A 13,761-nucleotide genomic window follows, 5' to 3' on the forward strand; every position below is an offset into this window, starting at 1 on the left:
GCACTTTCAGATTAAGTTGAAATATTGGTATGCTGGCTGACACTCACTACTAATTTCACTTTTAATGGGAAAATTTAACTAAAATGGGGTATTGATTTGATTTTGAACTGTATTTCCTTGGAAGAGGTTTGTTTCATTTATTATAAATTGGAAGTTATTTGTCTGGCTTCACCTATAAATTTCCTCTCTGATGTTTTAGAAGAATGAATCAAATAAGAATGCTAAATTTCAAGTTTGTGATATACTTTAATAGAACCATTAAACATGTCTTTTACTTGAGGTTTTTACTACTATAAAACATAAAATTAAAAACTGACATGTATCTAAATTTTAATATTAATGCAATTACATTTTTAATATTTTGAAAATATGTGCATGTAGTTTCCTCTTATTCTTCCCTTATTTGTTTATTATGTTATCATTTATCTTAATACTCAATATTATTTCAAAATGTGAAAAGTGCAAAAAATGAATTATTCTTACTTGGATCTGTGTTTATTGCTTTGTAAATATATTATTAATGGCATTATTCATTTCTAAGAACTAATAAGAGTCAATTTTTGTCACTAATCCTGTATTGAAAATAAAACCTAAAAAAATGTGGTACTAAGAATCAGAAAAGAAAGCAATATGATATTAGATTTTTGGAGAATGCTCTCCATGGACAGAAGCTTCAGGCAATATGGTGATTCAGTGGCATCCCTTTTTATAGAAACAAAGGATAATAATATGTGACAATTATTATTTTTTTTTTTTGACAATTATTTAAGACCTTTATTAACAGGTGCTTGCAGTTTGTTGACTTTTTTTTTTGAAAAAATCAAGCTGTAAACTTTTATTACAAATTAAAAATGAGGTTCTTAAAAATCTCAACTTGAGGTTCTTAAAAATCTCAACTTATTATTAAGCAAGGTAGGCCATCATGAAGCTTCACAAATGGCATTAGTTTTAAAGAATCTGCCTGTCAGTGCAGGAGATATGGGAGATGAGGGTCGGAATCCCTGGGTTGGGAAGATCCCCTAGAGGAGGGCACGGCAGCCCACTCCCATATTCTTGCCTGGAGAACCCCATGGACAGGGGAGCCTGACTGGCTTCAGTTTATAGAGTTGCAAAGAGTTGGACACAACTGAGTAATTAAGCATGCACAAGGCCACTGTAACTCTTCCCTTTCCTATGATACATCTCCAAATATATATTAAGGGATAAGAAATAACAAGTAAATCCTTTTATGAGACTCCTTTTTTTGGAAACTCCTCTTTTAATAATCCCACTGGCTTACCCTTTTGATAAGTATGTTTCTCTAATTTTTTTAGGGAGAGAGTGGGTTCTTTGTAAAACAATTCAAAACAAGAATGTAATGTTATTCTTCTATGGATCAAATTCTAGTGGGATTTTTATCATGGTGAAGTAAATGTAAATCATTTTTAACAAGGCCCCTGAATCATATGCCAGGGAAAATAAAAATATTCAACATATTCTTTTGTTCCCAAGCAGGAACTGTTGGTTAAAAATTCTCCAGAATAGCTCAGCTATAGTTAGGAAGCCCCCTTTCTGTCATCTATCCTTAGTTACCAAGCTAGAAACTTCAGTTTCAGGTCCCAGAACCGTTTGCATCACTAATGTTTCCTATGTTTGGATGGAAAGTTCAAATGAGTGTGTAAATGTGATAACTCAAAATTGTTTGAGTGCTACATTCCATAGGAAAGTCAGCATATGCAAAACACTTTACCAGTTCTGTCTCTTGATTATCCTGAAATTTCCATTTCGTTATTATTTTACAAATTGGAGTAGGGACTCTTCCCTTCCCTACCAAGCTCAGTGGATACACATGAATGTTGAGGATCCAGGGTAGTGAAGGGGTTTGTGGAGCCAAAGGCTGAGTGACTAAGGCTATGGAGAGGTAAATGGTTGTAAGACCAAAGGACATAATCCATATCACAGCACTCATCAACGATACTTGGTAAAGTGTAATGCCTCCATGACCTTTTATTCAATGCCTAAATGAGCTTTATTGAGGTCACTGGGGAAACATTCAGTAGACAGCACCCTTCTAGGTGGCTCAGCAGTAAAGAATCTGCCTACCAGTGCCTGCCAATGCAAGAGACTGGGGTTCGATCCTTGGGTGGGGAAGATTCCCCGGAGAAGGAAATGGCAACCCGCTGCAGTATTCTTACCCAGAAAATCCCACGTGAACAGTCAGTTCATTGGAAAAATGTCTGATGGTGGGAAAGATTGAAGGCAGAAGGAGAAGAGGGAGACAGAGATGAGATGTTTGGGTGACATCACCAATTCAATGGACATGAACTTGGGCAAACCCCAGGAGATAGTGAGAGACAGGGAGGCCTAGCGTGCTGCAGCCCATGGGGTTACAAAGCGTCATATACGACTCAGTGACCGAACAGCAATGCCAGGTGGCTCAGTGGTAAAGAAGCCACCTGCCAATGCAGGAGATGCGGCTTCGATCCCTGGGTTGGAAAGATGCCCTGGAGAAGGAAATGGCAATCCCTTTTAGTACTCTTGCCTGGGAAATCCCATGGACAGAGGAGCCTGGTGGGCTATAGTCCATGGTGTCCAAAAGAGTTAGATGTGACTTAGTGATTAAAAAAAACAGCAAGAACCCTTCTTCCCATCAGGATTCTGAAAAGGTTGAGGAGGGGAAAAGGTGCAAAGGGGCATAATTTCTCTCTCCTATTTTTTTTTCTGATAGTGGCTAAGATGAGCATGTGACTTTGGTTTTGGTAGCCAAATAAGTTCATTAATTCTGAAGTTTTGATGGATTAGATTTCTTTGCCCAATCAAAGAACCAGTACTAAGACACAGAGACTCAGAAGAGGAACAGATCATGTTTCCCATGAGCAGCTTACTGCCTAGAGCCTGGGGAAAGAGGGATGATGCTCACCATTGCATACTCCAGTTTGTTTTCCCCGAATTTATCAAACAGATCCATCTCCATCTCCTCAGGGGTGGATTTAACCGAAGGTGGAGAGAGGCCACGCTTATTCCTTGTGCAAAGGAACAATCTGTCCTCAATGAAAACTCACACCACGGAAATTAGATCATGTAATGACTAAAAGTATAAAAAATGCAACAAGCAGTTCTTACCATCCTGAATATGTCAAATAGAGGCATCATTTATGACAGACGTGTCCCAAAGTAAAGTGTTTCTCAATTCCTGCAGCAGGAGGGAAAAATTGGGAATTTGGGATTAGCCGATGCAAACTGTTACATATAGAATGAATAAACGACAAAGTCCTAGTGTATAACACAGGGAACTCTTTCAATATCCTGTGATAAACCATGATGGAAAAGAATAAAGATTCCTATGGGGGAGACATTTTTCTCTGCTAAAATTTATTTATAAGAGAAGGATAAAACAAACCTTCTATGACATGACAGGGTTTGATGTTATAGGACGTCATTGGGTCTTTATTAAAGAATTTTAATAATAGAGTTAGAAAAACTGATTTGACTTTTAGAAAGATCATTCTGAATGGCATACACCATAGATCATGAATAGGAATGGGGTTTGAGGAAAAGAACAGAGGTGAAGAACAGGAAGGTCATTGTGGAGGTTCATCCCAATCTTAGAATTCTGAGAGTCTCAAGCAAGAAAATTGCTTAAAGATTAAGAAAAGTATGCCTATTTGGGCATCTACAATGGAACTAAAAGATAATAGCGCTCATCAAAAAACTCATTGTGAGTTTTTAACCTCTGTGCCGAATCTTTTTTTGTAAGTGTAGATTAATGTCAAAGTGTGACTATTTCTATGGAAGCTTCAGTTCCCTGAATAAAAAAGTAGCTAAAGAAAGAAAAATGATCCAGTGTACTTCAGAGTATTGTATAAGTGACTGACTAAGAAGCATTGATGTAGCAAATATTTTTAATCCTCACTTTGATAGGTATAGAGAGTGCACACATGAATTTCCTGTGTTGCCTTTCATGTGATGTGGTTCTTAGAATGATGTTTTTCGTATAGGGCCCCCAGTTTAGTTATTGTCTGCAGTCATGACACCTGTCAGCAGACACTGATGGACACATTAAATATATACAAATTGTTTATTTTTCCTCAAGAAAGCATTTCAAATTACTGTATCTGTTAACACACAACTGCTGTTTTCGTATTTTGATGCAGATTCAAACAGTATAGAAAAGTCTAGGGGGGAAAGTAAAGTTAAAAAGAACATTTTCAAATTTCACAACCCAGAAATAACCAAATATGATAGCATCATTTCAGACACCTTTCAACCCGTATGTGGAGAGAGATGTTTTTTAAAGGTAATTTTAGGAAAATAATGGAGAGCAGTAGACTGTACATACCAAGTTGCTTCAGTCGTGGCTGACTCTGCAACCCTACGGACCAGAGCCTGCCAGGTTCCTCTGTCGATGGAATTCTCCAGGCAAAAATTCTGGAATGGGTTGCCATGCCTTCCTCCAGGGGATTGTCCCAATCCAGGGATTGAACCTGCGTTTCTTATGTGTCCTGCATTGGCAGGTGAGTTCTTTACCACTAGCACCAACTGGGAAGTCCAAAAGTAGACTACCTTCAATTTTTAAGCATTAAATTTAATTTTGATTACATTTAACAAAAGTACAATCCTCTGAAATAAAAAGGCTTTGCAAAGTCATCTGAAGGAAAAGACTTCAAATAAATGTTTCTCTACCACAACCTAGATTGATTAGGTCTTTAAAAATCTCCCTAAAACTAAAGGAAAAAAAAAGTTAGAGTTCTCATTTTTGTCTTTATTTATATTTAACTGCATGGTTCCATTTTAGACAGCACTGTAAAAAGTGAAGAAATTAATTGTCAAGTTCACGCTTTCTCCTACTTCCTTGCTTGGTTTACATGTACCTTGCCTGTTTCCCCCTCTAAGTCCCTTATGATTTGTTTTTAATCCTTGTAATTGTGTGCCTTTCTCTAAATATATCTTGATGTTGCTCATTTTGCATAAAATATTTTTGTCAGATTTCCCAAGGACTCATCCTAATTTTGATAACTATCTGCTTTTTTCCCCTGGTACATGAAGAGCCATTTCAGTCTTCAGTTTTAATTTTTACCTCAGTAACATTTTCCTCTATGATATATTTGAATATTTCCCCTGTTCCACTTGTTCTGTTTTCTGCATTATGAACACTAGGTATATAACGGAGAACTTTATTTCCTTTCCTATCTAACATATTCTTGATAATTTCTATTTTATTTTTGATTTTTTTTATGCTTAGTTCTTTGTCCCTAGTTTTCTTCCTCTATTTTTTGAGCACCATCAGCTCAATTGTTCATCCTAAAATAGATCTTATGCTTTATTTTAAAATTATTTTTAAGTTACTTTAAAACTATTTTTTAAATGATTGAATAACTTGCCTAAACTCTTCATCTCTATATGGATTTTTCATCTCTCTCTTCTCAATCATTTTTGTAGCTTTTGTATATAGCTCCTAGAATAATTCATTTCTGTTTATTACTTATTTTTGATGAGACCAGTTATCTTTTGAAAAAATAATGAAGAAAGGTATGGTGGAGGAAAAGTATGCTGAGAGACACATGCATTTAGAAGTGACACTTTTGTTGTACTGTTCTCCCTGACTGTGCATGTGAACCATGGTTCTTTGATCTATTTTCTATTTCCTTGGTTTCACCTACAATCCAGTGTTGTCCACAAAATAGATCCTCAAATAGTTTATGAAATAAACACTTTTTGAAACTGATAAAGCCAAAAATTAGATTTCACATACATTTCTCTGAACCGTTGATTTCAGACAGAGACACACAATCACACAACAGTTGTGTCAGGACTCACGAGAAGGCTGGATGGAAGAAACAGTGGCAGTTGGGGAGACATCAACATGTTTTCTAATTGTTGTACTATTTTTAGATACATATTTCTCCAAGTTGCTGCTTAGAAGCTTCTTTTCTTCCATTCAGTTTAGGAGAAATCCTTTCACACTGGCTGAAGACATTGTAACTCAGATGCCTATTCCGGCTTTCCAGGCTGTTTCTAAGTCTTGTGTAATGTGGAGTTAATGAAGTCGTACATCTGAGACCAGCAGTGCCTAGCAACCACATTGCTCTTTAATTCCCAGAGAGCCTAACATTCTCAGGGCTGGCAAGACAAACTAATAATGGTCTGCTTTAGATTCACTGTTACCAAGACCATCAGGAGCTTGATTGACATCTTGAAGGAGGTGAGAGGAAGCCAAGGATCCCAAGAGGTAAAGCCTGGGATTGTCTTTCACTGCTCTGGGAGGAAAATTTCTTCTCCTGAATGGTCAAGTTACCCCAGAGGTGTCATGACAATCAAAACTCCTTTTAAATAAAAGATGTTTGAGGAGATCATATTCTTCAGTTTAACTGGTTTTTCTCTCATTTCCACAATCACTAATTAAATTTGGGGAAATGTCATTAGAGAAGCAGCATTGCTTCAAGATAAAAAGCCCAGAGAGTGACTTCTCCAGGAATCAGTTACTGACAACTTTATAAGGAAGTAAAGTTTGTTTTTGTTTCCTGCCAATAAAATCAAGATTTTCCAACTGTGGAAATTTTTTTTTACCAATACCAGAATATATAAAGAAGAAAAGAGCACGTATGCATTATCTCAGTCATTAGAAATACATTATCATTTTGATGTATTTCTGCTCAGCCCTTTTCTGCGTGCCTATGCCTTTATACCATCTGTACCATACTGAATCCTGTTGATTTTCCCCCAAACATTATATCAGAAACTTCTTTCCACATTATAGGAAAGGAAAGATAATTTTTAATCACTGAGTAATATTCTGGGTAAATGGAGTTATCATAAATGTATTTGATTCCCCTATTGTTGGATATTTATGTTACTCCTAGTTTGTTTTTTTATTGTTATAAATAACATTGCAAGTAAAAAATTGGAGGACATAAACATTTGCCTGCATTTTCTATTTTTTCCTTGAGTCAGATTTCAGACTAATTGGTTCAAGGAGTATAAATATTTTAGGTCTTTTTGCAAATATTTATTATTCAGGCTTGACACACATTTATTTCATCTTTCTAACTTGCCCTTGTGATTTAGTATTTGTTATTAGAAAGATTTGTGTATCCATAAAATGTCATTAGACTCCCATATATTAGGCCGTTCCTTGGTACTATTTAGAGATATGAGTGTGCATGTGTCTAAGTGTGTATGCATGTGTGCCTCTAATGACTGAACCAGTGTTTCTGAACTGTTTTTCATGAAGCATTTCATGAAGCATATTCTGTGAGATGTTAAAGCAGGTGCCGAGGGGCAAAATTGGTTTATGCTCAAATCATGTATGAGCACTGTTCTCAATGCTGTTTACATTTTCTCCACCAAACTATGCACCCATGTCTAATGCCAGCCCCAACGAACATCAGTGAATTACATGAAACCGAATCGGTCAGATTCTCTGGTTTGGTATCAGCCAGACCCCTGTGTCATGGGGTTGGCAAATCCTTGTTTCTGACATGGAATCTTTTTCAGAGTCTATCGAAATTCAGATGGCAAACAATAATTTTGATACTCTCTGCTTCATCTCAGACAAAGATATGAGATGGAGAGAAATGGGTGTAAAGGCTACTGTAACCCTTTTGCATCACAAGGGAATGTGGGCTCACTGAGATGAACTAGATCTGGTCTCAAGGGCCTGGGGCTTCTTGATGAGATACAGAGACTCTCTGTGTATTTTCTTCATATTCTTTTTCACATATTAACTGGGAAAGAACCATAGCTCTACCTAAGGTGAGACAGATGTTAATCAGTGGTTTTACAACCATGTTTTCCCACATAGTAGTAGGGATTTTCATCCTATGCAGTTAGGAGAGATCAAGGGTGCCGTCTGTTAACAAGAGAATTTTTTATCATTTAGTAATAGTTTTACCTCTTTTTGGTTCTCTGGAATGGTGCAGTTGTACATATTTTGATGTGAGCACACATAAGTCCCTATTACTGTTGTTCTTGTTCAGCTGCTAAGTCATGTCTGACTCTTTGCAGCTCCGTGGACTACGGCATGTCAGGCCTCCCTGTCTCTCACTATCTCCTGAAGTTTGCCCAAGTTCATGTCCATTGAGTCAGTGATGTATCCTCTAATATAAGTCAGTGGTTAGAAAGGGTGGTTGTTGGCAGCTATGATATTTATTTTCTCAAGGGACCAGTTGGAGGCATTGTTCTTGATTATTTACAAAAATTTTACATTCGTCGTGGACTGCCAAAAAATCAAGGGCATAATTATTTACTGAGAACACGTGTTGAATACTTGTGACACATATTGTTTTATACTTCCTCAAAGGAAAAGATGACTATCCACTAAATAATGTAAAATTATACCCATTATAAAAAACATCATAAAATTAATCAGATCTTTGTTTTAACCAGCTATCCATCTTAATGATTTAATATATACTTGCATTGCTATAGAACCTGAAAAAAATTTTTTGCATTGCCAAATTAATTTCTAAAAAGTTCAAGCATCAGGAAATAACAAGGAGGTTAAGAGATGTGTCATAAAAAGGGAAACTAAACTGTAGCAGAGATGATGGAAGGTTCTCAGAGAAAAATATAGGAAAGGGAATTTACTTAATATTTTACAAGGTTATTCTTTTCACAGGATTGAGATTAATTTCCCTTTAATTCTCACTCTTGATCCTATCTCTACTCTTCAGCTCTACATTTTTGTTGTTGTTTAGTCACTAAATTGTGTCTGACTCTTTTGCAATCCCATGGCCTGTAGTATGCCAGGCTCCTCTGTCCATGGGATTTCTCAAGCAAGAATAATGGAGTGAGTTGCCATTTCCTTCTCCAGGGGATATTCCTGACCCAGGGATCAAACCCACGTCTCTGGCATTGCAGGAGATTTCTTTACCACTGAGCAACCTGAGAAGCCCTTGGAACTACACAGAACTGGTTTAATTCACTTCCCAGTAATAGCCCTTCATCAATGAGAACAGCCATCATTATTTCCAAGAGTGTCTAGTGCTGTCCATGCACATTTGAGTTCACATATTTCCTCCAATATTTATACATACATATAAAATTCATCCTGAGTGTTTGTATTTATGTGCACTTTCAGCCCTGCATGCTATTTGCCAAATGATATCATTTTTAGGTAATTAGTCTTCTCTTTTCTCTTTTGACCCTTCTCAGTAATTAGGAGGACATAGATGTATACTTGTTCTCACCCACTGCTGAGAGTGAAGGCGTAGTTATAGGAGTCTGGAATAGAAATTCTCCTAAAGGCCCTTCTTCTCTGATAGCTCCCAGAAATCAAACTGTTAACCTCCTCCTCAATCCTGAGAGGCATCTTGACTCGTGAGATCCTCTTTTGATATTTGAAGACTGGCAGGACCCAACACCATTATCACCTCTGTTGGCAGATCCTTCTACTCATGTGGGCAATTCAGTTCCTGGAGGCTCAGGCAATAATTATTAGTTGTTTCAAGAAAGTCCAGCCTGTCAAATACAGGTCAGATCTCCTCTTCTCTACCCACTGCTCCCATTTTGTTGTACTAAAGCCACTTACAATTTTCAGATATCTATGGATTTCATAAGACTGCAACTGGTGCTCATCTTTAAAACAGGTGGTTTTTGAAGGAAATTTTAGCTCCTAACAACTTTTTAAAGTTAAATAATTCATGTAAGGCATGGGGATTTGTTGAATAATTTATATGCTAATATTCAAAAGGAGGAGCTCATTTGCATCAGAAGTAGAGGTCAGCAATAGCTCAAACACCTATGAATTGAAATGGAACTTAGAGAATCAGATGAGATCGGGCATGTTCACCGTGGTGTGGCTGCAGACAAAACTGGGCTTCCCTTGTGGCTCAGCTGGTAAAGAATCCACCTGCAATGTGGGAGACATGGGTTCAATCCCTGGGTTGGCAAGGTCCCTTAGAGAAGGGAAAGGCTACCCACTCCAATATTCTGACCTGGAGAATTCCATGGACTGGATAGTCTGTGGGGTCACAAAGAGTCAGACATGACTGAGTGACTTTCAACTTCACTTTAGAGAATCAAGGTGTTTGGGAAAATTTTATGTGATTGCAATTATCAGTGTAATCTTATGTTACTCTATGTACAAAATATCGAGAAGACTGAATGTCAAAAGACACTTATGTAAGGATGTAGCAACCTTGTAAAATCGGTGGAAACTTCTTAAATCTGGGGGGAAACATGTGCTGTAAGTCTGAGGCATGAGGAAAAACTATTGGAGATTTTGCATACTTAGCATTTTATACATAGAACATTGCCCTTTAATTATGTTGACCCTTTCCCAAGGTACATGCCCTTTGAGGAATTTCCCATAGTAGTAATTATCTAAGCCTCTTTATCACTGCTTTGCAAGTAAGGACTTTTTATTTTTTCTTTCTCAGAAGGTCTTAAAACCCTTACTTTTAAAATTAAGCATATTTTATCAGGCTTGAAAAAAAACAAGGAGAGGGGGTAGAGGAAGAAATGACTGGGAGTTTGGAGTTAGCAGATGTAAACTATTATATGTAGGATGGATAAATAACAAGGTCCTACTATATAGCACAGGGAACTATATCCAGTCTCCTGTGATAAATCATAATAGAAAAGAATATAAAAAATGAAATATATATGTGTATAACTGAGTTATTTTTATGTACAGGACAGATTGGCACAATATTATAAATCAACTATACTTTCATAAAAATTTTTTTTAAATTAAAGAAAGTAAAACAAAACAAGCAAAAAATATCCCATAGCACTAAAGAGAAATGAGTGAGGTGAGAGAGGAAAAACAGAAAAAAGAAACACAACAAAATAACTTCACTTATAGCAAAAACAAAACAAGCATAAACAAAAGACCAGTAAAGTTAAATTCTTTAGGTTTTATTGTGTTTCTACTCTTCACAGTGACCATACAAGGAATAGAGTATGTAATAATTAAGAAACAAAGTAACAAGAATTAATAGACTATAGTTCTGGCTCTGAAAAGTTTTTTCCAGTGCAATCAAGGAGGCAAGCACACAAAATTAAGAGTGTCTTGTGATACCTTCTGTAATAAAGTTACTTACCAGGGACCTGGAGAACCACAGAGAACCAAGTTAGGCTTTCTGGGAGGCAATATTTGAGCTTAGCCTTGCAGAATGACACCTACCAAGAACAGATACAAGAAGGGAATAATGTGTACAAAGGATAGAGAGGCAGAGCACACTGGATTTTTGTGAATGAGGGTTGGCTCAGTTTTTAGGGAAAGCAGAGGCTGGTTGGGTAATGAAATATGTGGATGGTAAAGTAGGATGAGTTTCCCTGGTGGCTCAGTGATAAAGAACACGCCTGCCAAAGCAGGAGTTGCTGGTTCGATTCCTGATTTTGGAAGATTCCCTGGAGAAGGAAATGGCAACCTACTCCAGTATTCCTGCCTGGGAAATCCCAAGGAGAGAGGAGCCTGGCAGGCTACAGTCCATGGGGTCAGAAAGAGTTGGACACAACTTGATGATTAACAACAATGACAAAAAATTAGGATAGAGTTGGAGTATAAATGGTCATGTACTGCCATAGCAAAAATTTAAAACTTACTCTAGAGGCAGTGGGAAGGCCATTGAAGTATCTTATCACATAATAATTTATGTGGTAGAAAGAAAATTCAAATTGTAGAGAATTAACTGAAATTTTTCCTGTAATACCTCTCAGACGTTTAAGGTAGTCATGCTTGTTTCAGAAAAATATTTTTCATATTTAAACTGTCAAAGAGAATGATAGGGTGCTTTTTGCAGGCTGTGTTTGAAAAGATCATTTAAGATAATTTTACACATGTGTAAATATAGTTTTTTTTTTTAATCTCAGTACTAAGAAAATGATGTTGATAGTTTCTAATTAAATATGTTAATTTAATAAGTTCAAATATATTCAAGGGAATTTAAAAAATTTTTAACTTTAAAACATTCACTTTTTTTTTTTCTGGAAGAAGAAAGTATGGTTTGCCCAATCTCTTAGAACTCTAATACAAGAAAAATGATAATTCATCTCCTTGCTCCTGACTGTCGTGCTAACACCCTGACACTGCCACTTGCTTTACTTGTTTTTAGTAACGCACAGTCAAGAGGAATCCTACAAACTGCTTTGCCAAGATGAAGTTATAAATTTTTATTCATTTCGGGAGTAAGTAGTTAGGGAGTTACAGTTATGTTTTTATCCTGTCTCCATTTTCCTGAGTTTTGCTTACAGCAAACCACAAGTAAAAAGTGGCAAATCCATTATTGAATCTTTTATAGTATCCTAAGTAACTCCCCATAGCTATGCAATAGAGCTCATAGCTAATTTCAGGTCTTTTTCTGATTTGCCTGTGGCTCTCATTTGACAGTGCTAATGTCATCATTTTAAGGCAGTTTCAAAACAATCTAGAAGCTCGTGATCCTATTAGAAGATATCACCTGAATATCTAGAGTTACAGGGCAATGATTTAAAGGAATAGTAGTGTTATGTGTAGATTTCTATTAATTATAGACTATCAGGGTATCATATTCAAGGTTGAGCAAATATCTAATGATTTGAATGTACAATATGACTCAGAAAAAGCACAAAAAAGGTAGTGAATTACTTTTTCGCTTTGATTTTTAAAAAATCAACTTTCTAAAGATATAATTTATATACATGATAAAATCCACTGATTTTAAGTTCATGACTAGATGAGTGAAAAATGCATACACTGGTGCGACCACCACCAAAATCAGTCCAGAGAACATTTACATCATCTCTTTCTTTCATGAACGTTTTCAGTTATATTTCTGCTTTTTGCTCTAGTCAACCACTGTAACCAATCACTATAGATTAAATTTACCTTTTGTAGAATTCTCTTTAAATGGAACTATAGAATGCAAACTGTTTTGTGTCCAGCTTCTTTTTCTTGGCCTATTTTTTGAGAATCATCCATGTATGAATCAATAGCTTCTTCCTGTTTATTGTTGAGTGGTATTCAATTTTATGGCTATACCGAAATTTGTTAACTTACTCACTAATTAATATTGATGGATATTTGGGTAACTTCAAGTTTACTATTGCAAATAAACCTCCTATATCATATGCCTATATAATTCTTTGTGTGGACACAAGGTTTTATTTGTCTTGAGTAAATACCTGGTGTTTAATCTTATGAAAAACTGTTTATTATTATCTAAAGTAATTGTATAACTGTACCATTTTATGCTTCCAGAAATGTGTGAAAGTTCAAGTTGCTCCACCTTCTTCACAATATTTGAAATTACCAATATTTTAGTTGGTAAAATTTATTTAAAATATTAAAATTTAAAATATTTAGTTGGTAAAAATTTGGTGAAATTAGCAAAATTTTAGTTATTCTATATGTAGTGATATATTATTGTGTTTTTAAATCTGCATTTCTCTGAAGGCAAATAATTTTGAGCATATTTTCGAATGTTTACTGATCATTTATATTTGCCTGCTTTTCAGTTAGGTAGTTTATCTTTACATATATATATATAAGTATTTATATATATATTCCTGCTTATATACTGAAATACATCTGTTGATTTTCCAATATTAACCCATACTTACACTCCTGGGATTAAATCCATTTAGTTATGATTTTATCCTTTTTAATTATTTTTAATTTTATTCACATATACTTTTAAAAATTAATTTATTATTTATTGAAGGATAATTGCATCACAAAATTTTGCTGTTTTCTGTCAAGCCTCAACATGAATCAGCCATAGGTATACATATACTTTTAAAAGATATTTTCATCTGTGTTATGAGAACTAATGATCTGAAGTTTTCTTATATCTTTTA

General features: G+C 35.7%; 1 long non-coding RNA gene across 1 annotated transcript in view; it reads left to right on the plus strand.

The window, feature by feature from the left end:
• The first annotated feature begins 759 nt into the window (after positions 1-759).
• The window catches only part of LOC122428438, a 31,367-nt gene continuing 18,365 nt past the window's right edge, over positions 760-13,761 (plus strand). Inside the window, exon 1 of the long non-coding RNA XR_006265713.1 lies at positions 760-879. This is a non-coding gene — a long non-coding RNA (uncharacterized LOC122428438). The remainder of the gene's footprint in view (positions 880-13,761) is intronic.

Source organism: Cervus canadensis, chromosome 26 (assembly GCF_019320065.1).
Source record: "Cervus canadensis isolate Bull #8, Minnesota chromosome 26, ASM1932006v1, whole genome shotgun sequence".
NCBI lineage: Eukaryota > Metazoa > Chordata > Mammalia > Artiodactyla > Cervidae > Cervus > Cervus canadensis.